This window comes from Juglans microcarpa x Juglans regia, chromosome 2S, assembly GCF_004785595.1.
Source record: "Juglans microcarpa x Juglans regia isolate MS1-56 chromosome 2S, Jm3101_v1.0, whole genome shotgun sequence".
Taxonomy (NCBI): domain Eukaryota; kingdom Viridiplantae; phylum Streptophyta; class Magnoliopsida; order Fagales; family Juglandaceae; genus Juglans; species Juglans microcarpa x Juglans regia.
Window position 1 is genome coordinate 21,285,965 of NC_054597.1, and position 24,851 is coordinate 21,310,815.

Here is a 24,851-nt window from a genome sequence, read left to right on the forward strand (position 1 = left end):
TTAACTACAAAAAAACCCTAGATCGTAGTGACACTAGAGCCATGGTCTTCAACCTCAAAACATCATGCTTGTTGCTTCTATTTTCTTGAAGAAAAATCCTAATCTAACCATGTGCCTAAGAATGTAGGTTCATGTGGATAAACCTCTCAAAATATGAACTAACTCCTCTAGCTCAAGTGTGTATATGTAAGCATGAGTTCTAGATGAACTTGCTAAAACTGAATCTTCATCCCCGTTGAAACCGTGTGTGTAGTAAGGGAAATGTTGGCTTCATACCTTCTAGACTCTCTTCTTGGAAATATATTCTAGCTTTGCTTACCCTCCAAATGATGTTTGGATGAGAAGAAAATATTGTGGAGAGTGCTTGGATGGTGAGAAAGTGATAGAAAGTTGGAGAGATAGTGATGGCCGAACACCTTAAGAGCAATTCACAAAGTGACTAAAGATCTTAGGGTTTTTGACTCCTCTCCCTTATATAGACACAAAAAGCTTCTTGCATGAGCCATGCTCATTTGCATGGTTGCCAAATGGCGTCTCACCCTAAGGATTCTTCCTATCTCATCATTTGATTGTGTTGGAAACACAATGGGATTTCCTTTTGGACAAGTGGCGCCTCCATCCTTAAAACAGAAGCCTCCTTCCTCTTTTGCCCTCCATTTCATGTCTTGGTTCAATGGATCTTGTGGCTATATGGTCTTTGTCAAGCTAGAGATCTTCCTCGATCTCCTACATGTGTGCATGAGTGCCAAGTGGCATGTGAGGAGTGTGTGTGTATGCATGGGCTACTGAACCCTCTTTGTTCTTCCAAGAAGATCTTCTTTCACCACACTTTCGGACAAGCATGTGATTGGTCCAATTTGCACAAAAGCCCTTGCCCTAGTTGTCCACCTCAAGGTGTCTTACACAAGATTTTCCTTCTAGAAACCCTAGGCATGTAAGGTCTTTCTTCCCAATCTTTATTTTGCCCTTTCCCAAGACAAACATTTTACCACCTTTTTGCATGTATGACACATAGCAAAATTCTTTCTCCATGGTTGCCGTGCATGGCCTTCCCTAGGCTCCACTTTTCCATATACTAATCATTCACTTCTAGAATCTCTTTCCCATAGTGACAAGTGTCACAAAGCTTCTTCCTACAAGCAAAACCTCCATGCATGCGTGACATATGGCAAGAAAATAGTTGATCCCCTATGGTAGGCGTGTAAAGCCAAACCCTAGATCCTTCTTACTTCTCTTTCCTTATTTCTATCAAGATTCATTAAGTCCTAAACATAGCTCTATTGGATGACAAGTGGCATGCTAGAACTTGAGTTGGGCGTGAGCCGTAGTTCCATTGGGTTTCAAACCCTAATTTCTTATGAAGGCCAAAACTCTCTTGGGCTTATGTTAAAAAAAAAATATTTTCACAAAAAGCCTAGAAAGTCTTGGTCGTCACATCACCATTTTAGCATACTGCATATAAATGTCATTTTTACATGAAAGCTTGCTACATATGCACATGTCAAAATACATTTTTCAGCATAAGTATGAAAATAACTTTTGTCACGACCCCAAAGTCTAGGATGGGGAATTATCCTAGTGGAACTCCTTTGTCTACTCTTGAGTGGTAACCCCTGGGTTGACGAAGAACAATCAACAGGTTTCGAATGCATTTTTTTTAAAGAATGCTAGAGCGAAGTCAAATGTTATGACATCTAATGCTGGTGGGTGTATATGTTATGATGTTATGATGATATTAAGTTATATTACTAATACATTGAGAACGATGCCTGCAGACAAAGACATAGTGTCAAAATGAGTTGTGCTACGGTTACCAGCAGGTAGTCACGATGCATATGGGGAATTGTGTTGCTACCATATGTATGTAAATGATGGCTTTAATAATGATGAAATGTTATGATTTTTGAAAGCAATGAGGAATGAGATGTTCTTTTTTGAAATGTTATGTTTTTGAAATGAAAATATTCTCTGAAAAAGAAAGTGCATCAAGATTTTTCTAAAAATGTTGAGACAAATACAGATTTTGTTTTTGCATATCATTGCATGCATCTCATGTTTATCATTAATCATACATATCTTATTTCTGTGTAAGTTGGTAGTTTAACTTACTAAAATTTTAATTAAATCTCACTCCTTGTGAACCCATTATCATTCTACTTAGAATGATAGAAGTTGTGTCAAGACTGGTAGAGGATGAACATGATGGATTGCTCGATACAAATGGTTGAAGGGGAGCCAAACCTTGAGCGAAGACTAGATATAATTTTGATGCTTATAAGCATTGACTCTTCATACTTCAGAGCGTATGAAATAGTTAATCTAACCATGAAACTTGGATTAAGTATTTTGTATTAAGGAAATGCTATCCTTAAGTTTGAACATATGATGGATATTAATGCTATTGGGATGTTTTATTTCATTCTGGCATAAGTTATAACTAATCACCTTTATTCCGCTATGATTATTGCATACTGTTAATTGCAAACTAGGATGCATTGCATATTAACTGTCATGAACGGGGGTATGTAACCTTGTATTGCATGTCCTGACTCTCCAAGTCTCTGTTACATCCCAAGCAGGGGTTTGTGGGCATCATAGAGTGGTATCAGAACAATTACATCTCTGGTAAACCCACATGTCCTTAGGGATTTTATGCCAGAATGTAGGTTTGAATCCTAGTTTCACATGGGCTTGAATCTTGTAGTTGGTGCTCAGTCTAATACTCCTACATCTCAGGAGTTGGAAAATTATGGATAGATGGCATGTGAAAGAAGGGAAAGAAACCTTGAAGGATCCAATGCCCGACAAGATCAAGACCGCTGTTTTGACGAAGGATGTGACTTGGCAAACACAATTCGTCAGATGACAGACACTATAAAACAACAACAGGAGACAATCCTAAGGCAAAACCAACAACACCCGTAGGTTGAAAGTCAGGAGAACCAAGGGTATTCGTATGAGAAGTTTCTAATATACAGATACCCTAATTTCATGGGAACTGAAGGACCCATGAAGGCCAACAAGTGGCTACTAGATCTTGACAGGACCTTCGAGATCAGTGGCTATATTGAGGAGCAGAAAGTACAATATGCAGGGCATCTGCTTCAAGGAGAAGCCGATATTTGGTAGGATACCAAGAGGCAGCTTTTAATAAGAGAGTTGGGCAATATCACAGCTTTGACTTGGGATAGGTTCAAAGAAGAGTTTAATAATTGATTCTTCCCTGAATCGATGAAGACCTAGAAGACTCAAGAGTTTGCCACTTTGGTGCAAGGCAATCTCTCAATTGAACAGTATGCTGCAAAATTCATGGCGCTGGGGAGGTTTGCTCCAAATCTGATCACTACTGAAAGGATGCAGGCTCAGAAGTTCCAAGGAGGACTGCAACCCAGTATTCACAGTTACGTAGCTGGGTTTCGCTTCAACAATTTCCAGGAGTTGGTTAACGTGGCTGTAATAACTGAAGCAGAACAACGAAGTGTGGAAGCCCAAATTAACCTTGAGTGAAAGAGGACTTCTTCCTTCTATGCAGGAGAGAATAATGCCAAAAGAAGGATTATATAGGGAGCCAATAAGGATAAAGGCATTATAATGGTCCCACCTACTACCTGTCAAAAGTGTGGAAAGGTCCATAATAGAGAATGTAAATTTGTACTGGGAGTATGCTTCAAATGTGGTCAGCCTGGCCATATGATTCGAGAATGCCCTCATAGTGCACAAGGAGGAAGGAACCCTCCTAACAATCGGCCCAATCAAAGGCCACTTGTTCAAGCTCGTGTGTACGACATCACCCCTGGAGAGATGAATGAGGAGATTCCTGAAGAAGAAGAGACGAGAGTCATCACTGGTATTTTTCTTTAAACACTCCTCTTTAGAAATTAGTTTTTAAATAGCTGCTTATACTTAGTAGTAGTTACAATTCCTGATGGAAGTACAGTCAAGTGTACTTGAGTCCTTAGAATTTTCCCTCATGGAAGGATTATGGAGGCAGATCTGATCATCTTCAGTCAATTGGGGTTGGAATTGATATTAGGAATGGATACGTTATGCCAAGTTAGATTGTAGAAGGAAAGAGATTGTGTTTGACTCACCTGAGGTTGGTAGAGAAACTGTAAAGGCTATTCGCCCTTTTGATCTCAGCTTTTAGAAATTGCATCGTTAACATTTGCTTTGATAGTTGAAGACTCTAGTAGGGATAAGGAGATTCAGGGGATACCTGTAGTTGAGGATTTTCTTGAGGTTCACAGACGGCTTACCAAGATTACTCCCAATAGGAAAATAGAGTCTGTCATAGATCAAGACCCTACCACAAGTAGAATACCATACTGTATGGCCCTATTAGAATTAAAGGAGTTGAAGGTTCATATAGAGGATCATAGGCAACATCTCAACTTAATATGGAGAGATTGAAGGAGCATAGGTTGTATTCCAAGTTCAACAAGTGTGAAGTTAGGAAGTGAAATTTTTAGGGCAAGTGATTTCGAGTAAAGGAGTAGCGGTTGATCCTAGTAAGATCGAAGTAGTAGTGAATTGGCAGCATCCTACCAATGTACACGAGGTTCAAAGTTTCTTAGGATTAGCGGTTATTACCAAAGGTTCGTATAGAGTTTCTCTAGATTATCAAGACTTCGATGTGTACTTATGCAAGATGAACGTGTCGTCGCTTACGTTTCTCAACAACTAATGAGACACAAGTAGAATTATCCCACCTATGACTTAGAGTTAGTTGCCTTAATTTCTGCCTTGAAGATTTGGAGTATATTTCATTACAACTCAATCTGATGTACGAGGAAGTTTTTGTTCAGATTATAGAGTGGAAAGCAAAAGAACTTGGGAATCGAAAAATTCCTTTAGTGAAGGTTCTTTGGCGAAATCACAATGTTGAATAAGCCACATGAGGGGAGATGAAACAAAAACCAAGAACCATTGTATCTAGTTATCTCTTCCACAAATACCTCAGAGTCACTAACCTTTCTTTTCATCACATATGATAACATGAAGAGGGATTTCCATAGATCGAAGACTCATCAACTAAACAATGGAGGGAAATGGAAGATCGAGCTAACGCGTACTATGATTTAGAAGAGGATTGATTCTTCTACCACACTTAGGAGGAACTATCGGGTGATGTCAATGAAGACTTCTTATCTAGTTCAGGACCATATAATCTCTGGTGGGTATGTATATATGGTATATGTGGGTTGCATGCCTTACTCATCCATATCCATACCCGGATTTCGAGGATGAAATCTTCTTTTAAGGGGGGACACCCCCCCTTAAAAAGCTTCTTGGGCCTTGACCTTAGTAGCCTTAATCATAGTTAATTAGAAGTTGGGCTATTTAAGAATGAGAGTAAGTTTGGATACTTGAGTTAGCAAAAATGCCATATACTTTGGGTTTAGAAGAATTATTAGAAGTTCTAGTGCAATATTGATTTTTGAGGAAAAATGAAATTTTTAAAGCTCGATTGGTTAGTAATATTATTTTGGAGAAGTTTCAGTAATTTATTAATTTTGAGGATAAGAAGCCAAGGGGCCTATAAGGGAATGATACATGTCATATTGGATGGTTGCTACATTAATGGGTTAAGCAATTTGGATGAAATATTTGTTGAAATTGGAGAAGGCCCAAAGAGTAGTTTACGAAGGGCCCAAACTTTTTGGGTATAAAGACATATGAGAGGTAAAAAGACTTTAGGCCCTACTTGATGTACATAAGACTTTAGAGCCTTAATGCACTAAGGATGTGATGGGCAAAGTTTAAGATGTTAAAAAGCGTTAGCCTCAACTTGGAAGATATAAAGTTATAAGCCTTTCGTGGAGGACACTAGAAAATAGGTTTAATGAAAAGGACATAAGGCTATTGGGCCTAACTTAGTAAGAGTGAAGGTATTAGGCCCAACTTATTAAGCTTGAAGGAGTAGAAAAGCAAGCCATTAGTGATTCTATTAAGGCCTTTAAAACCTTAGAACATTTATGGGTCAACCATTAGAAGCCCTAAAGCAAGCCTTATAGGAGTGTAAGACTTGGTAGGATAGCCTTGGCCCAAGTATGAGGAAGGAATAAGGCCTTTTGAGCCAAGCTTGGTATAGATTTAACCCATGACCCAATTAGGTCAAGGTAAGCCTTTGAAACCCCATCTTTGTAGATCTTGAGGTCTCTTTTAATCCCTCAAAATCTAGAAATGAGGCCCCCATTCATTTAAGCCCAAAAGCCCATGAGCCCAAGCCTTGTTTTGTTCTATTTCACTCTTCTTTTTGAAAGACCAATATACCATACCATGGGTTTCTTTAAGCCCATGTCATACCCTAAGTACCAAAATTAAGTTTTAAAATTGGTTAAGACCATTAATCAACTTACCCAAGATTAGTGATCTTTAAACCATGTTTTAAAGCTTAATTTTCTTTCTTAATTGTTTGTAACCTTTTGATTAGAAATTTTCTTATTTTATTGCTCAATTACATCACTCTTAAATCATACTAAGACCCTAGATAAACCTCTACATGTCATTAGAGGAAATGACATATCAAACCCCAAAACTACACCAATTGGCACATGTGTACCATTTGAGTGCATGGATTGTTTTGCCCTTAGGTCCAATAATTTTTGTCCTTTTTTCTCAAGGGTAATATGGTCCTTAAATACCTCTTATAACCCCTTTAAACCCGTACCAAGTTTTGGACGAGTTTGGTTTCAAGAACCAAACCCAAACACCAAACCGATTGCACCTAGGAAGCTAGTTGGTTGCAAACTGATTTGGTCAAGTTTCAACTACCCATCCACCCTTGGCTTAGTGTGATGCCCCCAACCTCCACTTGGGATGGAAAAAACACTTAAAGTGTCAAGACATGCAACACAAGGTTACATACTCCTTACATGATAGTTATTATGTAATGCATCTAGTATGCAACTAGCAATATGCAATAATCACAGTGGAAATAAATGTAATAGTATAACTTACACCAGAATAACTAAAAACATCCAAATTCATTAGTGATCATCAAGTTCAAAGTACCAAATGTAGCATAATCTTAGTACAACTACGGCTCAAAGTCAAAGCATGAATGACTCAGGCAATAAGCATCAGGATTAAATCTAATCTCTGCTCAAGGTCTAGCTCCTCAATCAGTAGGATCTAGCACTCCATCTAGCTCGCCCTCCTTGAGACTTGACAAAACTTCTACCATTCTGAGTGGAATGATAGTGGTCCCACTAGGATAGAAGATTTCCAATAGGATAATTCCCCATCCTAGCCTTTGGGGTAGTGACAAATATTATTTTCCTGCTATGTTTGAAAAATGTTTTTCATGACATGTGCATATGTGGCATGCTTTCATGCAAAAATGACATTTAGAGATATAATATGCACAAATGGTGAAAAATATCACATTTCATGTAAGTATGTACACAATGTATCATATAACATGATATTTTACGCTCAAAATGATAATTAAAATATGAATGAAATATTTATCAATAATTCATAAATAATCTATCAAGGTGTAAGTTAGAGACCAATTTACAAACTTCTTGAATAATTTGAAAAAATGTTGTTGCTAGTAAAATCAATTGCTTACTAAGTTAGGATTAATACTACTATGGTTGATGTTCATAAACAAAGGCTTCAAAAATAGATATTTACAAGAATACCCCCAGTCTTTCAAAAATTCCTGCTAAGGCCCTAATTTTTCACTTATTGCAAACATACTCTAAATTTAACCAAACTTCATGGACTTTATATTTTTGGCATTATAAAACCATCTATACCCTTAGATTTTGAAAAATCAAAGTGAAACTTACTCAAACAGTCCCAACCCGTGGCATGCACTCTAGTTGATGCCTAAATGTGCTTTCAACTATTGATCCCCATGAATGCATGCATATGAAATTTTGTTTAATCACAAACAATCACTAAAGTCTTTAATGACATGATGAAGGCTAATTATTGTATAATCAAGCTCATCCCAACACTTAATCATGGCTATGAAATCCTTAATCTCCAATTTATTCAAAACCGATACATGCTTGTTGATCAAAACAAGATAGATTTAAAGCTTATCATGTCATGCTTTTAATCAAGAATTAAACTTTCCATAATCATTCTAAGACAATTATAAATCATATAAAATCATACTTAAGACATGCCATAGCTAAATTTCCACTTAAACTCATTTAAACATACAAACCATCCTTTAATGACCCGGTTTTGAACTAAGCATGATAATCTTATCAAAACTCAACCAAAACTCATACCAACACTTGAAAAAAAAAAAAAAAGATCAAGATCAAGAAAAATTACAAGTTTTGTGGCCTTCTAAGCACTCAAGACAACCTTCCTCAAGAACACTCAATAACTCACCAAAACTCACTCGGTTTCACTCTATTGTTATCTAAAGGGGAGAAGTGCTCTCAAGAATCAAGAGAAAGCTTCGAGCTGAGGTGTGGAGGAAATGAGGAAGTGAGTGAGGTATTTATAGGTCTCAAGAGGGGAGGAGACGTTGGCTTTGGTGCAATGTGATTGGGTGAAGTGAGCGGTGCACAAGTCTGACATTTTTCCAGCTTGCTTCCATGGGCTTATGTCACATTGTGCAGGGGGAATAATGTCTTGAAACTACCATGATTTTCTCTTTAATGTGGCTACAATGGTCTTGTAGAGGTGTCTAGGTCGTGGGGCATGGTTCAGATGACAAAAAGTCAAGCAAACCACCCATTCAAACTGGCAGATTCAAGTGGTTTTCACTTGGCAGATTTGAGCTTCAGTTTTGGATGGTTTTGGGTGGGAAAATCTAAGTTAAATTTATCATGATGGTAATGGGGCCTCTTGGAGATTGGGTGGTGATAGAGGTGGTATGGGATGGTGGCTTAAACAAGACAGATGGTTGGTTAAATCTTAGCCCAACTAGTTCCCACATGAACTAGACTAAGGTGCAATTAGGTTGGCTTCTTGGTTTGGTTTGTGGAACCAATTTCGTCCAAGGATTATTCTAGGTTTAAAGGGTCTCATGAGGTGTCAAAGGACCATATTACCCTTGAGGATAAGCTACAAAAATATTGGTCCTAAGGGCAAAATAGTCCAAGTACTCAAAGGCATACACAATAACCGATTGATGTGGATTTAGGGTTTGATATGTCATTTCCCTTAATGACATGTAGGGAGGTTAATCTTGGGTATTAGTAAGATTTAAGTATGATGAAATGAAATAATAAATCAAGAAAATTTCAGATTAAAAGGTTAAGAAAAGATTATGATGAAACTAAACTTCAAAGCATGACTTAAAAATCACTAATCTCATGTATGTTGATTAATGGTCTTAGCCAATTTTTAAAACTTAATTTGGACATTTAGGGTATGATATGAGCTTAAGAAAACCCATGGTATGGTGTATTGGCTTTCAACTTGAATAGTGAAATAAACCCAAACATGGCTTTGGGCCTTGTGGGCATGAAAGGGCCAAGTGTCTGGGTTGATGACTTATTGGCTTTTTGGTTTGAATGAGAGGGGGCCTCATTTCCAGATTTTGAGGATTGAAAAGAGACCTCAAGACCCACTAAGATGGGTTTGAAAAGGCTTGACTTGGCCTAATTAGGCCATGGGCCAATTCTACACCAAGTTTGGCCTAAAGGCCTTATGCCTTCCTTAAACTTGGGCCAAACCTAGCTACTAAGTCTTGAATTCCCTAAGGGCTTTGTTCAAGGCTTCTTGGGCTAGGTCCATGAATGTTCTAAGGTCCTAAAAGCCTCACTAAATTCACTAATGGGCTTACTTCTCTAATTCTTTGCTTAATGATACCAAGTGCCAAGGTTAAGGCTAACCTCACTATCAACAATGATGTTAGTAATAACCCAAAATTAAAAGCTTAATCTAGAGTGTTTGAGGGTTAATCCTAATGGTTAATTGGGAGGGATGTTACACTGAGCCACCAACCCACACCACCTCCTTAACCACCCAATACTCAAGAGGCCTCTTGGCCATCATGAGCCTTTAACTAGGTTTTTCCACCCAAAGAAGGCACCAAAACCGAATGGCCTTTGTGCACAATTCCATTACAACCACCTCCTTTGCATCACCTTCTTGAGCTACATCTCCATGATTCACTTGGTAGCCAACCATCCACCTTCTATCACCTGAAACAGTCTTCAAGAAATGACCTTACCACTACACAATTCAGCCTTGAAGAAGAGTCAAGGAGAGAAGTCAAAGTGATGATCAAATCTGCCTAAGGAAAACAACTTGAACTCATCAGCCCCCTTGGGTGGTTTTGATGGTTTTTCTCATCTCTCCTCTGCACCACGACTTAACCACCATCCACAGGAGAAATGTAGCAACTGTAGGGAAGAAATCATGGTGGTTTCAGGCTACTATTCCCCCTGCACAAGGTGACACAAGCTGATGAATGCAATCTATAAATGTTAGCTTCTTACACCACCTCTCACCTCAACCAATCCCCTAGGACCAAGGCCAATGCCTCCACCCTCTTGGACACCTATAAATGGCCCCTTCATTTCCTCATTTCCTCCACACCTCATCTCCAACTCCCCTTTGAGGATAGAGAGAAATCTTCCCCCTTAGTTTTGAGAGAAACCGAAAGAGAGTGAGTTTGAATGTTCTTGGGAGTTCTTGAGCTAGGAGCTTGAGTGGGCTACGAAATTTGCAAGTTTTCTTGCCCTTGATCTTAGTTTACATGTCAAGTCTTGTCTTCAAGTGTTGGAGTGAATTTTAGTTGAGTTTAGAAAAGGTTAGCATGCTTAATTCAAAACCAGATTCATTACGGATGGGTTAAGTGTTTAAATTGTTTTAAGTAAAAATTTTAGTTATGGCATGTTTTAGCATATTTTGATATGATTTTTTAATGTATTAGAATGATCATTGAAGGTTTGATTTTGAGATTAGAAGCTTGCCATGATAGGTTTTAATTCTACCTTGTGTTGATCATCAAGCATGCACGGTTTTGATTAAATCATGCTTATTTTATGAGGTTTTTATTTATTTCACCTAGGCTTGATCCATGAGCATTTAGAAGATCTTGTGATTGGGATAAGAATGAAAATACATGTTTTGGATGAATTTTGAAAGTAGGTTGATGCCTTGCATAATTTCGTACATTTGGTCACTTCTTAACTTTAAATTTTAGTTTAGTTTTATTTATTTTTGTCAATTTTAGGCTTCATTGTCATTATTTAAATTTTATTTCAGATTTGAAGAAAATGAAGACTCAAATGTTAGGGGCCTATCATCTAAGGACTCTCTTGGATTTAAATGAAGATTGTTTCTAATATAAGAGTTGGTTATCAGAGCTATTTTTGGGATAAAGATCAAGTTACTTTTTGTAGAGCAAAAGAAATTGGAATCAGTCAAATGGCATATTTTTGAATTGGATAATTATTCAATTTTGAATTTGAGAGAGGGCTTATTTCCGTGGGAAACAAATGAAGACTAAATAGAAGAAGAATATCAAGAGACGGACATCAAAAGAGGCCAGAGCAAAACACGGAATGATGAGAAGTTGAAAAAGAAATAAAGAAAGCAAATGATGAAAAGAACGGACAAAAAGTGAATGTTGAAATTCAAAACAAGAGAAAAAAGGAAAAAGAGGAAGTTCAGACTTTTGTCCATACTTACCTACCAACCACAATTAATGAAGGGAGGCACCTATGAGACTTAAAAGAAGAAAAGAAAAAAGAAAAGAAAAGAGGGGCTTTGGAAGAAAAGGGCACAAAGAACCTGGAAGAGGTGACTACACTACGGACTACAAGGATTTTTCAATGTTGATTTTTTTCTATTCCTCTCAAAAAAATTATGGTGAATTTATTTATGTTGAATTTAATTTTTGACATGAACTAAATTTTCCTTATTCTAGAAAAATGATGCAATCTAGTTTCTAACTATGCTTGCTTTTCTATGCTAATTGAAGTAATTATCTTCTATATTTGTTTGATTTATTCTAAGCTTATTGCTTCTAATTGACTTGCCATTAATTAGATGATTTTGATCTTGTGATTTGCTATCGAAAGAGGGAATTATAGGATAGATCTTAGATATTTCGGCATATGTAAATATAATATCGAAAGACTTGTATGAACCTATGTAGTATTAAAATCCTTGGTCGTAATGCTTTCTTGCTTTATTAATTTGCATACTCTTGTGTAAAATGATGAACAAGAATATTTCCAATTGACTATCGAAAGAGGCTTTTGGATGAGTTTGGAGATTTGCTAACAAAGAGAGAGAATTAAATTCAATTAATTAGATGAGTAAAACATAGTGAGGGATAAGGTGAAATCGATTTCCTTGAAATTTTCTTTCTAATTAATTTGATCTTCGAAAAACTTTATTTTCCTTTGAATATTTTCTTTGAATTAATTTCATTTCAAATTGCAATTACAAAAGTCTTAGTGACTTTTCTAAATAAAATAGAGATTAACATAATTTCGACGATACTCTTCTCATCACTTTACTATAAAACTACGATATTGTGCACTTGCATTTTTGCACCGATCAAGTTTTTGGCACCGTTACCAGGAATTGATTTCTTCTTATTTTTGCCAATATCGATACAAATTAATATTGGTTTTAATTTAGTATTTATTTTACTTTATTTTAGTTTTTTCTCTCCAGGTGTGTTTTTTTACGTTGAATGCGCTGTGCTAGAACTTGTGACATTACTTCTTTTGATCCGGAGATTGAAAAAACTCTTAGATCTCAAAGAAAAAAGAAAGTACTAGTCATGGATGATAAACAACATGATGCATAGCCACGCACCTTGAAGGGTTATGTACGACTAGTTATGTATGACAACTACTCAGGTATAAGATGCCAGACCATTAATGCCAACAATTTTGAGCTCAAACTAGCCTTGATCAACATGGTACAACAAGCCCAATTTAGCAAATCACAACTTGATGATCCCAATATTCATTTGGCGATGTTCTTGGAGATTTGTGACACTGAAAATATCAATGGTGTTACTGAAGACAATATTAGAATGAGATTATTTCATTTTTCTTTGAGGGACAAGGTAAGAGGTTGGTTACAATATTTACAACCAGGAAGTATCACTGGTTGGTAGGACATGGCTGAAAAGTTTCTTGCTGAATTCTTTCCACCTGCAAAAATAGCCCAACTCAGGAGTGAGATTGGTCAATTCAAGCAAAATGATTTCAAATCGCTCTATGAGGCATGAGAAAGGTATAAAGACTTGATTCGACGCTGCCTTCAACATGGATTACCGAATTGATTGCAAGTTTAGATGTTCTATAATGGGTTAAATGAGCAAACTTGAACCATAGTTGATGTTGCTTCTGGTGGAACTTCGATGTCAAAGACAGTTGAGGGTGCTACTTCTCTTTTGGAAGAAATGACCTCAAACAACTAGCAATGGCCAACCGAAAGAACTATAGCTAAGAAAGTTGCTGGGATTCATGAATTGGAGTCGTTTGTGCCATTTCAGCTCAAGTTGCTTCTCTATTCCATCATACTTTAGTTTTGACAACCCAATGATACCACAAAGTGCAGAATATGTGGCAGCTACAAGTATGATAGTTCTGAGCAATGAAGTGAGTCAAGAACAAGTTCAATACATCAACAATCGGAACTACAACTATCGTGGTAATCCTATGCCAAATCATTACCATCTAGGGCTTCGAAATCATGAGAGTTTATGTTATGGAAACACAAAGAATGTGTTGCAAGCTCTTCCAGGATTTGACAGCCAACCAAGCGAGAAGAAGATGTCACTTGAGGATACCATGGTTTCCTTTGTTGACGAGACAAAAACAAGGTTTAAAAATATTGATTCACGGTTGGATAACATCGAGACTCATTGTAGCAATATGTGAGCCACTATGAAGAATCATGAAGTGCAAATTGGGCAACTGGCCACCACCATCAATGCCCAACAAAGAAGAACTTTTCCTAGTAACACAACAGTGAATCCAATGGAACAATGCAAGGCCATTACACTTAGGAGTAGAAGAGAAATTGAGAGGTCACCATCAAAGGAAACCAAGTCCACCCCTACAGTTACAAACAATGGCCCAAGCAAGAATAAAGTGGAAGAAGAGGAGATTATTGATGATACATTGAGAGAAACTAACAAACCTCCAGCAATTTCATTTCTTGACGATCCTCCTATTCTTCCTACTCCACTTCCTTATCCTCAACGTTTAAAAAAAAAAAATTAGATAAACAATTTTCTAATTTTTGGATATTTTTAAGAAAATTCACATAAATATTCCTTTTGCAGATGCCTTGGAAGAAATGTCAAACTATGTCAAATTTCTAAATGACATCATTTCCATGAAGAGAAGGTTGGAAGGAAACAGTGAAGCTTTATGAAGAATATAGTGCTATTCTTCAAAAAAAAATTATATAAAAAATTAAAAGATCTGGGGAGTTTCACTTTACCTTGCACTATTGGAAATTGATTTTTTGATAAAGTTTTATGTGATCTTGGTGCTAGCTTTAATCTTATGCCACTTTTTGTTTGCAAAAAATTGGGACTGGGAGAGATGAAAAAAACAACAATTTCTTTACAACTAACAGACTTATCCATCAAGTATCCACGTAGAATCATAGAAGATATATTGGTAAATGTGGATAAATTTATTTTTCCTGCTGATTTTGTGGTGTTAGATATGGAGGAAGACCAAGAAGTCCCACTAATTCTTGGCCACTGGAAGAGTTTTAATTGATATTCAAAACGGTGAATTAACATTGAGAGTAAAGAAGGAAGAGGTTATGTTCAATATCTACCAAGCCATGAGATTTCTCAAAGATCCAAGCACTTGCTTTCGGGTAGATGTCATTGATGTTTGTGAATCTGATTTACCTTTTGTTAGTGAAGAATTTCGCCACTATGTATTTGCCTTGGGAGCCTTGCAACAAGTTACATCACTTAGCAATGAAGTGGGGAGGCTAGAGCCAATGGTAGCAAGGACGGATTCCGTAATTTCTAAAGAAAAGATACAGCAAACTACAACTCCAGAGTTGAAGCAATAACCTGAGTATCTTTGCTATGCATTCTTGGGTGATAGTTACACATTTCCAGTGATGGTTGCGGCATCACTCACACTCGAATAAGAGGAAAAGCTGCTGCGCATGTTAAGGGGGCATAAAATAGCCTTAGGATGAACTATTTCTAACATAAAATGTAACAGCCCGCTAGAAATTCACCGATGAAATTTCTATTGACTTTAGGAACCTCGTGAAAACCCTATAAGTTTGTATGAATCGACCAATCACACAGGTTTTAGTCTGTTAATATAGTCAGTGTTATCACTCACTATGGTACTAGAAATATGAGTTTAATTATTTGAGATAGTTAGAAGCGTCAGAATGTGTTTTGGTCTACATCATTAGACTCAGTTGATTATTTAGGATTTTATGGCGCAACAACCTATTTTCATAGTTTCGGATGTAGCGCGTGTTCAAAACTACGAATTTAGTTTTAGGGGCACTTCGGGGTTGAATTTTAGTAAACGATTTTTACTGTAGCTTAATATGAATATTTAGGATTTTTCAATACTAAGTTTATTATGCATTTTTTTGGAGTGAATAGTAATCTCGATAAGGGCGCCAAGTGCAGTGTTTTCAAAATCATAATGTGGAATGTCCAAATTAGGTTATAGAAGTTTTATTTAGACATTTGGTAAGATCTTAGCCACACATAGTGAATAGTATGAGACACTTAGCACAAAGAGGAAACATTAGATAGATTTGTGAGGAAATCAAGGTGTGAGATCGTGTTACCTAAATAAAACTTTGTTTCATTTGATCAACTAAATTGTGCCAGACCAAAGAGGGTTTCAATCCTAGTGGAACCATAAATGGTTGGAATCCAATTGAAACCCCAAAAGATTGGATGAAACCCAAACCCTAAACAGTTTCTCCAAACCCTAAAGTTGGCCTCCAAACCTTTAATCCGATTTCTAGCATAGTGTTTAATCACTTGATTAAAACACTTCCACCTGCTATTAATTAATCAAATCCTTATTATGACATAATTATCCAACCTTTCAAATCTTGGAAATTTGATTGGGCCAAGAAAAAATGGATTTGGACTTGATAGCATCTCAAACCCTAACCAAACCCCATTTAAACCCCAAATTGAAGCCCACTTGGTTGTGGCCCACCAAAGCCCACGAATTGGCCACCTTGGCAAAGGTTCTTGAAGAAGTTTACTCCTCCACATGGTAGACCATCCACTGCCATTGGTTGCACCCAATAGTGCCTTGATGTGAAGGAGAAATCCACCCCATCAACCTCCATATCTCACAGTTGCTGTAGGCAGTCCTTTCCCCTCACTATTCTCCACTTTATATCACATAGCCACCTCCAATCAAGGGTCATTCAAGCTCATAAATTCCAGCTCCAGAAGTCTAAAGTCGTGCAAGACACATTTCACTCTCTTTCGTCACTTCTTCACCCTGTTCTTAGAGAAAAACTCAAAAGAGCTCTCTCGGGCAGATTTTTGTGTCTTTTTGCATGGAGAGCTTTTACCCTTTGTAAGTATTTTCACATGATGAATCTTTCATACAAGTTGTTCGTCTTTGATTGTAGTTTTTGTGGATATCTTAGTAGTCTCTTCCACACTCATTTGATTGGTAAAAAGTATTTTTAACCATGGAAAGGTCCTTCTGGGCGTGAAACTAGAGAGTATGTTATGTTTTGAAAATTTTGACCAAGCTAATGGACATATCTTGATCCGAAAATTTAATGGAGTGTTGTTAGCATGTGTTTATGAATGTTAATTGAGATTTTGTTGCATGACTAAAGCTTTTGATGATAGATTTCCTTAGATCTAGAAACTTGGAAACTAGAAGTGGAAAATCAATTTTTGTTTTGAGAAAGTTTGAATATTTCGTGGTTTAATCTTACTCCAAAGGCTTTTATATTTTTATGTGATGATTCTAAGTCTCTTATATATATGTTAGGATGTTATTTTGAAGATATTTAGTATTAGTTTTAAAGATATGAGTTTCCTAGGCAAGAGGATTTCGGTTAGGTTTAAGATTTGATTCTTTAGGTTAGATCCATATTTTATTGAGTTTTTGCCATGTGATTTTAAGTTTGATGGTTGGATCTTCTTTATGACACATTTTTAAACCATGTGATGTTTTAGTTTGAAGATCACATGTCTTTAAGCTATGCATCAAGAGATTGATTTAAGTTAGTTGAAAGAAAAGTTTTTGTTTTTGGACTAAGTGTAAAACCAAAAACTCCAAGTGTTATTTTGTGATTTTTGGTGACTGTTTTTTTTTTTCTTTTATCATTTAAAGCATAGTTGATATTAGGATGATGTTATGAATATGGTAGAAGTAAGATTTAATTTTTTTGGAGTTCTTGGAGATTTTTTTTAAGGTCAAAACTTGTAATTTAAAGGTTTACTTTTTGTTAAAAAGTTTGGTATTAATGATTAGCTTTTTCTTAATGGATATTTTAAGTATGTTTTTAAACTTAGGATAGGAAGATATTTGCTGCAAAAATTTGGTTTGATCATGAGTTTTGAAATTAGAAGAAGTGCGACAAAAATCAAGGAAAAAATCCCATGGATGTTTCGGCCATAGTGTGCTTTCCATAGTTGTGATTTGTTTTAATTTTTTTTTTGAGTTGATATTTGAGTTTAGTTCAAAATAATTTTGAAAAATTTTGGAGTTAGGATGTGAAATCCTTAAGTTCGGGGTAGAATGATAATTTTTTCACATGTAGAGAGTTAAATGATAATTTTACTCTAAGTTAGAATCACTATTTTAGCTCCTCGTGTTTCGAGCTTTATTCTCGTAGAAAGCAATGATCGTGGTAAGTTAGCTCTTAACTTATTATCAGTTTACTGTGTATGTGTGATGGGTATGGGAACTATAGTTTATATTCGTATGTTGTTATATATGTCATGCCATGCTATGTCATTATACGTTTATCTGTTACACCATCTATTTTTTCACGTATTGCTATAAATTGCAAGTATGCCATGTTACGTTATGACATCTATTACATGTATGCCATGTCACATAATGTTCACTGTTACATATATGCCATGTCATGTAATATTCACTATTACATGTTATGCCATGTTATGAAATGTTGTTTGCCACATATTTTGTCAAGCTACAAAATATTTTCTGTCAAGTACATCATGTCTTTTGACTTACGTTCATGTACGTTTTGGTACAGTTAAGTTATTGTTCAGTTCATGGTTATTGTTAAATCATGGTAACCCCATGAGATAAGAATACACAATTATGATAACCTCATGAGATAAGATTACACAATCATTGTAATCTCATGAGATAAGAATATGCAATCATGGTAACTCCATGAGATACGATTACGCAATCATGGTAACCCCATGAGATAAGACTACTCTATCATAGTGACCCATGAGACAAGAATATGTTTTAAGTTCATATTTATGTCATGTTATGTCCAGGTTCATGTTATGTTCAAGTTCACGTTCATGTTATGTATGTTCACGTTCATGCTATGTTTGAAGTTCACGTTCATGTCAGGTTATATTCATATTCATGTTATGTCATGTTCAGATTCACATTATGTTTCAAGTTCATGTTATGTCATGTTCATGTTCACGTTATATTTCAAGTTCACGTTTATCTTATGTTATGCTTAGGTTCATGTTATGTGTAAGTTCATGTTCAAATTATGTATTTTGACGTCCATGCTATGTTTCAAGTCCATGTTATGTTTCAAGTTCACGTTCGTGCTATGTTGCTAGTTCATGTTATGTTTTAAGTTCACTTACCTGTCATGTCACGTCAAGTTAAGTTTTGGTTTCAGTTTAAGTTATGTCATTTATGACATGCTATATGTCAAGTTATGATATGCTTACTTACGACTTTGATTATGCATTCATGCTTTTACTGCCATGTATGCGTCATTAACCTATGTGGAAGTTTCTTGTTAACTTGCTGAGATTTGCAATCAAATCTCACCATAGTAGTCTCAACTACCATTCCCCCTGAATGGTAGGCGATGTGTCAAGATCAAAGTAGGGAGCAGACACTAGCAAACTAGAGGAGGTTGACTAAACGCCGTAGACGCAACACAAAGCTTGCAATCTCCATAGTTAGGTCTTCGGATAGTATTCCGGCATCGTTAGTCGAGTTACCCGAGTTACTCAACTAACTAGCCCAATAGTGTATTTTGGCAATGTAATTATAGATCTAGGTCTCTACTGTTTTGATATTACAGTCTTCTGAGACCTGTACTGTAATTGTGGATGTTTATTTTGTTAAGTATACGTGGATTATGTTTTAACTGTTTGAGATTTTATAAGTTTGGTGAATGGTATTGCTAAAAAAAAAATTATCTTTCGAATATTGCATAATGCTAGATGCATGATAGGAACATTGCATCTTTTATGTCATGAATGGGGGTAGGTAACTTTGTTGTTCCGATGCTTTGGATGTCCATCCGATCCCAAGCAGAATCTGGGGGCATCACATAAAAGATATAAGTCCCTCCATTTGCATGCACAAGATTTTAATGGAGGAATTTTATAAACCGTCGATCGAGCACCAAAGAAGAATAAATCCAGCAATGAAGGAAGTCGAAAGAGCTGAAATTTTGATGCTCCTCAATGCTGGAATTATTTATACTATTTCAGATAGCACATGGGTAAGTCCAGTGCAGATTGTACCAAAAAAGGATGGTATGACGGTGGTGAAGAACGACAACAATGAGTTTATTCCTACAAGAACAGTCACGGGTTGGCGTACATGTATGGATTACCACAAGTTGAACAAAGCAACAAGGAAGGATCATTTTCCACTTCCCTTCATGGATCAAATGTTTGTTCGATTGGCCAGGTATTTCTATTATTGCTTCTTAGATGGTTATTTGGGGTATAACTAGATTGCCATAGCCCCTAAAGATTAGGAGAAAACTACATTCACATACCCCTACAGAACATTTGCTTTTAGGAGGATGCCCTTCGGATTGTGCAATCCCTTAACGACATTTTAACGTTGCATGATGGCTATCTTTTCTGATATGGTGGAAGATATAATAGAAATTTTCATGGACGACTTTTTAGGTTTTAGTACATCTTTTGATCATTGTTCGCATAATTTAGCTCTTATTTTGTCTAGATGTGAAGATAAAAACCTAGTCCTAAACTAGGAGAAGTGTCATTTCATGGTTCAAGAAGGGATCGTGCTTGGCCATAGAGTGTCATCTAAAGCAATTGAGGTTGATCGAGCTAAAATTGCAACCATAGAAAAACTACCAGCTCCAAAGAATGTGAAGGGAATTAGAACCTTCTTGGGACATGCAAGATTTTATAGAAGATTTATAAATGATTTTTCTAAACTCTTTAAACCTTCATGTAATCTTCTTGAAAAAAATTCTGCATTTGACTTTGATGATATTTGTTTACAGGCCTTTTGTAACGCCCGTCTTTGTGGTGAGACTTTTTATGAAATGATTTTAGAAAAGGATGACGAGAATTACCATTCGATTTAAAACTTTTTACTTCCATACCCAGGGTGCAAGACTCTACGTTATAAAATAAAATGTGTTTTCAGAATAAAAGAGGTTTACAGCGAAAAACATCAATTTTAACAATGAAAAGGCTTCTCATACATTTAAACACTCATGCTTAGACTTCCGTGCTCTTCCCCTTGGGCCGTGTCCATCCTGACGCGTGTTGCTCATTCAATCCTTGTGGGGGGAGGGATATGCATAAAAACTAAAATGAGTCGATGACTCATAAGCATTACTTCATGTAGTTAAAATATAATAACATAGGTTTTCATTCATGCATTCATCATACCATACATATTATACGTACATGCATGCGTGTGTTCATTTGAAAACATCACTGGACAGGGTTTTTCTTTAAAAATGGGCTTTCTCTTCATAAAATGTTTCTCCCGTTAGTGCCTTCATTTCTTAAAGAATGTGATGCATTCATGTGTTTATATGTTCATGCATTCATACATTATTTCTTATCACTTTCATTGGCCGGTACACACTGTTATGCCTCATGTGTTGGTGTTACCGGTCTTCCTTTGGACTCAGACTCTGCCCTTCGCCATGGGTTAGGAATCCCTTTTTAGTCAAGGGGCAACACTGGGTGCACTACCAGCGCTACTTACCGGCATTGCAATCTGCACATTCATTCGGTACCCTTTTCATTCATTCATGTGGCCGTTATGTATTTTGATGCATTAAACGTTTAGTCATTTCTTTCAGTTCAGTCATTTCAGTCCTTTCTTTTCAGTTCATTTAAGCTCTATCTTTCATTTAATAGTTCATTCATGGAAAAAACATCGTTTAAAAGCATGGGCTTAAACATCATCTTTCATGACATCTGTAAAACATCGGTTCATGGCATCTACAAAAGTATAAGTTCATAGGGACATTTTAAAACAACATACTTTCTTCACGTTATCTAAAGCATTAGTTAAAGCAAGTGGCATCAGCTTTGGCATTTCTTTTTGTGGAAAGTACATACAATAGATACAGCGTATGGTCATCCATTCAAATGCGTACAATTAATACTTTTGGGTGCGTAAAAAAGGGCTGCCAAGAAAGGGTTGTACATGCTTATACCTTTGAACACATATACTTAGCACGTTTTTGTAAAACGCCTTTCGTGTCGTTTTGTAAGACATCATAAAGAAAATCGTTTCGTTTTCATTTCTTATATATTTTTAGAAAAACTCTTGAAGTATATGAACGTAATACTTACCTGGACTCCATGCTTCTTTCATATCATGTAGTCTATTCATGTGAGTGTCAGATGGCAACCTACATGCATACACATAACCTTAGCGTCATTCTTTATCTAATGCATAAGCAACTTAAACTAGAAATAGAGCTACACATCACTTGGAACACTCCCCTTTTATCCTGTGCTCTTAAGTGCCCTTTACTATGCTAAAACTTTCGGGATCTACTTATGGTCACTACCTCTTCCAAACTCAACGTTCTACTTCGAGTGCTCATCCTCTAAGGTGAACCCATAATTCATCAAATCTAAAAGACATCAAAATTCCTTCTTTTAATATCCTCTCCTCAGCTTAATCATGCTCACCATTCTAATCCAGGTCCTCAGTTAGACTCTCAACATCATTTGAAAATATTATGAAGATAAGGGGGTGAGTTACCAACAACTCAGTAAGCAAAAGACATATGCTAATGTGCAAACATGAGCATTTACAAAGTACAGCATGCAGAACAAAATATTTTCTAGAGTTATCATGCAGAACAAAACATGTTTTAAAAAGTAACAGAGCGATAGTTTTAAGACAGGTAAAACCTATAGTACTTTGGCATAACATAAACTGAGTATCATCATCACATCAAAACAGAGCATCTCACAGCAGATACCATGTCTCACTCTCATGGTAGGGTTGTGCTAGCCCCGGTGGCCAAACCAGGCAGAGACAGAGGTGAACTTTTTTCCTTATTCTTCTGGGAGCCCTGAGTGTGCACACAGGAAAGACCACAATAAAACCACTTTGTTTTCAAAGTGGGTGCACTTAGAGACAGAGAAGTTGGTACCAACCCAAACAGAGCAGAGCATAACAGAGCAGAGCAGAGCAAAGCAGAGACAAAGTCAGATACAAAAAAAATCAGTACACCATGCCAAAAGTTTTCAGATGTTATATCAAAATAAAACAGAGTACCAAAACATAATCAGATCATTTTCACATACTGAAAACAAAAGTCAGAGCATCTTTATAAATAAATGCACAATTTTTCAGATTCTCAATATCGCTCTTTTTCAGATTTCAGAAACCACATGACATAATTGAGCTCATGTCTACACAATACATGTCAGAAAATATTTGTCCTTTTCCACACAGATTTCATGAGTAATGCAATAAGCGACCGATGTTGGTTTTGTTTTCCCAAGTTCTTATTTCATCACAAAATATGCAAGTTTTCAGAAAGTCAACCTCAGCTTGATAACTCATATAAAACCTAGCATAGGAACCCCGCTTACCTGACTCCTGTAGCGTATTATCTATGCCTTGAATTCGACCTCTAATGATCTCGTCACCTATTGATAGAAACAAAATATACACTAAGTGTTAAAAGGCCATTGACACAACTTCGATCCAAAATAATTAAAACTCATGATCCCAACCCTCATTTCAGCAAAATAACCCAACTCAAACAACCAAATACTAAACCGAATAGCTCACACTTCAGTCCACCACCTTTTATAAATCTTCTTAAAAAACAACGCACCAACAAATTACAAAGCCCTCAAATTTGATTATAAAACAGTTGAAATTTTCCAACGATCATAACATTAAAAGCCACTAATTTACACCATGTAAAAAAATGTAAAACGGGCACTCAGTTTCCTTACCTTCGTTCGACAGAGCTTGGCATCAACACGTTAGCAATGAGATTAATCACTTCACAGATGGGAGAGAACAAGAGAGAAGCGAGAGTGGGTAAGCGTCTAAAGGCCAAACAATCAGTAAGGGAGAAAACACAACAACTCCACCTGGAAAATCAACGCAGGCAATGAGTGAAACAGAGAAGAAAAGGAAATAAAACTAAAAAAAAGGAAGGCTTTGACTTGAGAGAGAAAGGGAGAGATACCTGAAGATGAAGAACACTGCGCGAGAGGGAGAGAAGGGATGAGTCTGAAGAGAGAAACATAAGATTTGAGAGGAAGAAAACCTGTTGTTTAGAGAGAATGGAAACTAGAGGAATATTTTTTGGTAACAACAGAGCAGAGGAAAAGGAAAATGGGGAAGCAATCGTGCATGAAATTGGACTCACTAAAACAGAAACTGAGGAAGGGAAGAGGAGAATCGGGGGAGGGAAAGATGGGTAATGGATGAGTGAGAGGCGGCTGGAAACAAAAAAAAAAAAAAAAAAAACAAAGAAACCGAAAAGAGAAAGAGGGGGAGAAAGAATCGGGAAGGAAGCTGATGAAGAAGACAAACTCACCCAAAACGGCGTCGTATCAAGCTCTCCAAGAAAGGCTGGGCCTTGCTCACGGGACCGGGCCTCACATTACTGGGTTTTACAACAAGACTCCATTCATAACTACGCCCTATGTCACATCGTATAGCTCGAGACTACTTCCAAGCTACACCGTGACCCTGTCACGTCACCTGACATCCCGTTACGTTATTTCTGTGCCAACCCCTAACTCATCACAAGTATGGTCCCTTACGTACTCCTGTCACATCGTGACATCTCTTCACGTTCTTGCTACACCATTCTTATACTAACCTTTCACCCATCACAAGCACGACTGCTAATAACCATGTTAGTTCATGACATTCCCAGTCATGCTTCTGTTGCGCACTCTTAGAGTTGTTCTACCACTTCACACATACTCCCAGTCATAAGTCAGTCACGGTGACACTTGTCACCTCAGACTACAGGCCACATCACAGTTACTTTGGGACACTGTTCCACAGTTCTCTACACTACTCACCAAGCTCTACGCCCATCAACCATCCTTATTTTTGCCACACACCTCACGGTGTATCGCTACGCCTCATGGAGTATGCTCCACGTGTATTCCCTCCATACACGCTACAGCATACATGCCATATGGTGCATCACTCCACCACATAGAGTATACTCCATGTGTACTCCCTTCTCCCACACTACTCCTCATTGAGTACACTCCACATGTACTTTTCCCATTTCACCTTATGCCAGGAGGGTATATTTTACATATATTCTCCTTATCCCACACTACGCCACAAGAGTACACTTTACGTGTACTCTCTTCCCAATCCACACAATGCCACGCCACCATTACAACACATATTCCACAACCATACTAAGCAGCACATCATAATACAACGAACTCCACAATACTAATAGCACAGTCCACAACCTAATCAATTAAC

At 36.9% G+C, this 24,851-nt stretch overlaps 1 non-coding gene across 1 annotated transcript; it reads right to left on the bottom strand.

Moving 5' to 3' along the window:
• Nucleotides 1–13,117: 13,117 nt before the first annotated feature.
• Nucleotides 13,118–13,224, bottom strand: LOC121253770. Its single transcript, XR_005938489.1, has one exon. It is a non-coding gene; the product is annotated as a small nucleolar RNA R71 (small nucleolar RNA).
• Between the last annotated feature and the right edge of the window lie 11,627 nt (nucleotides 13,225–24,851).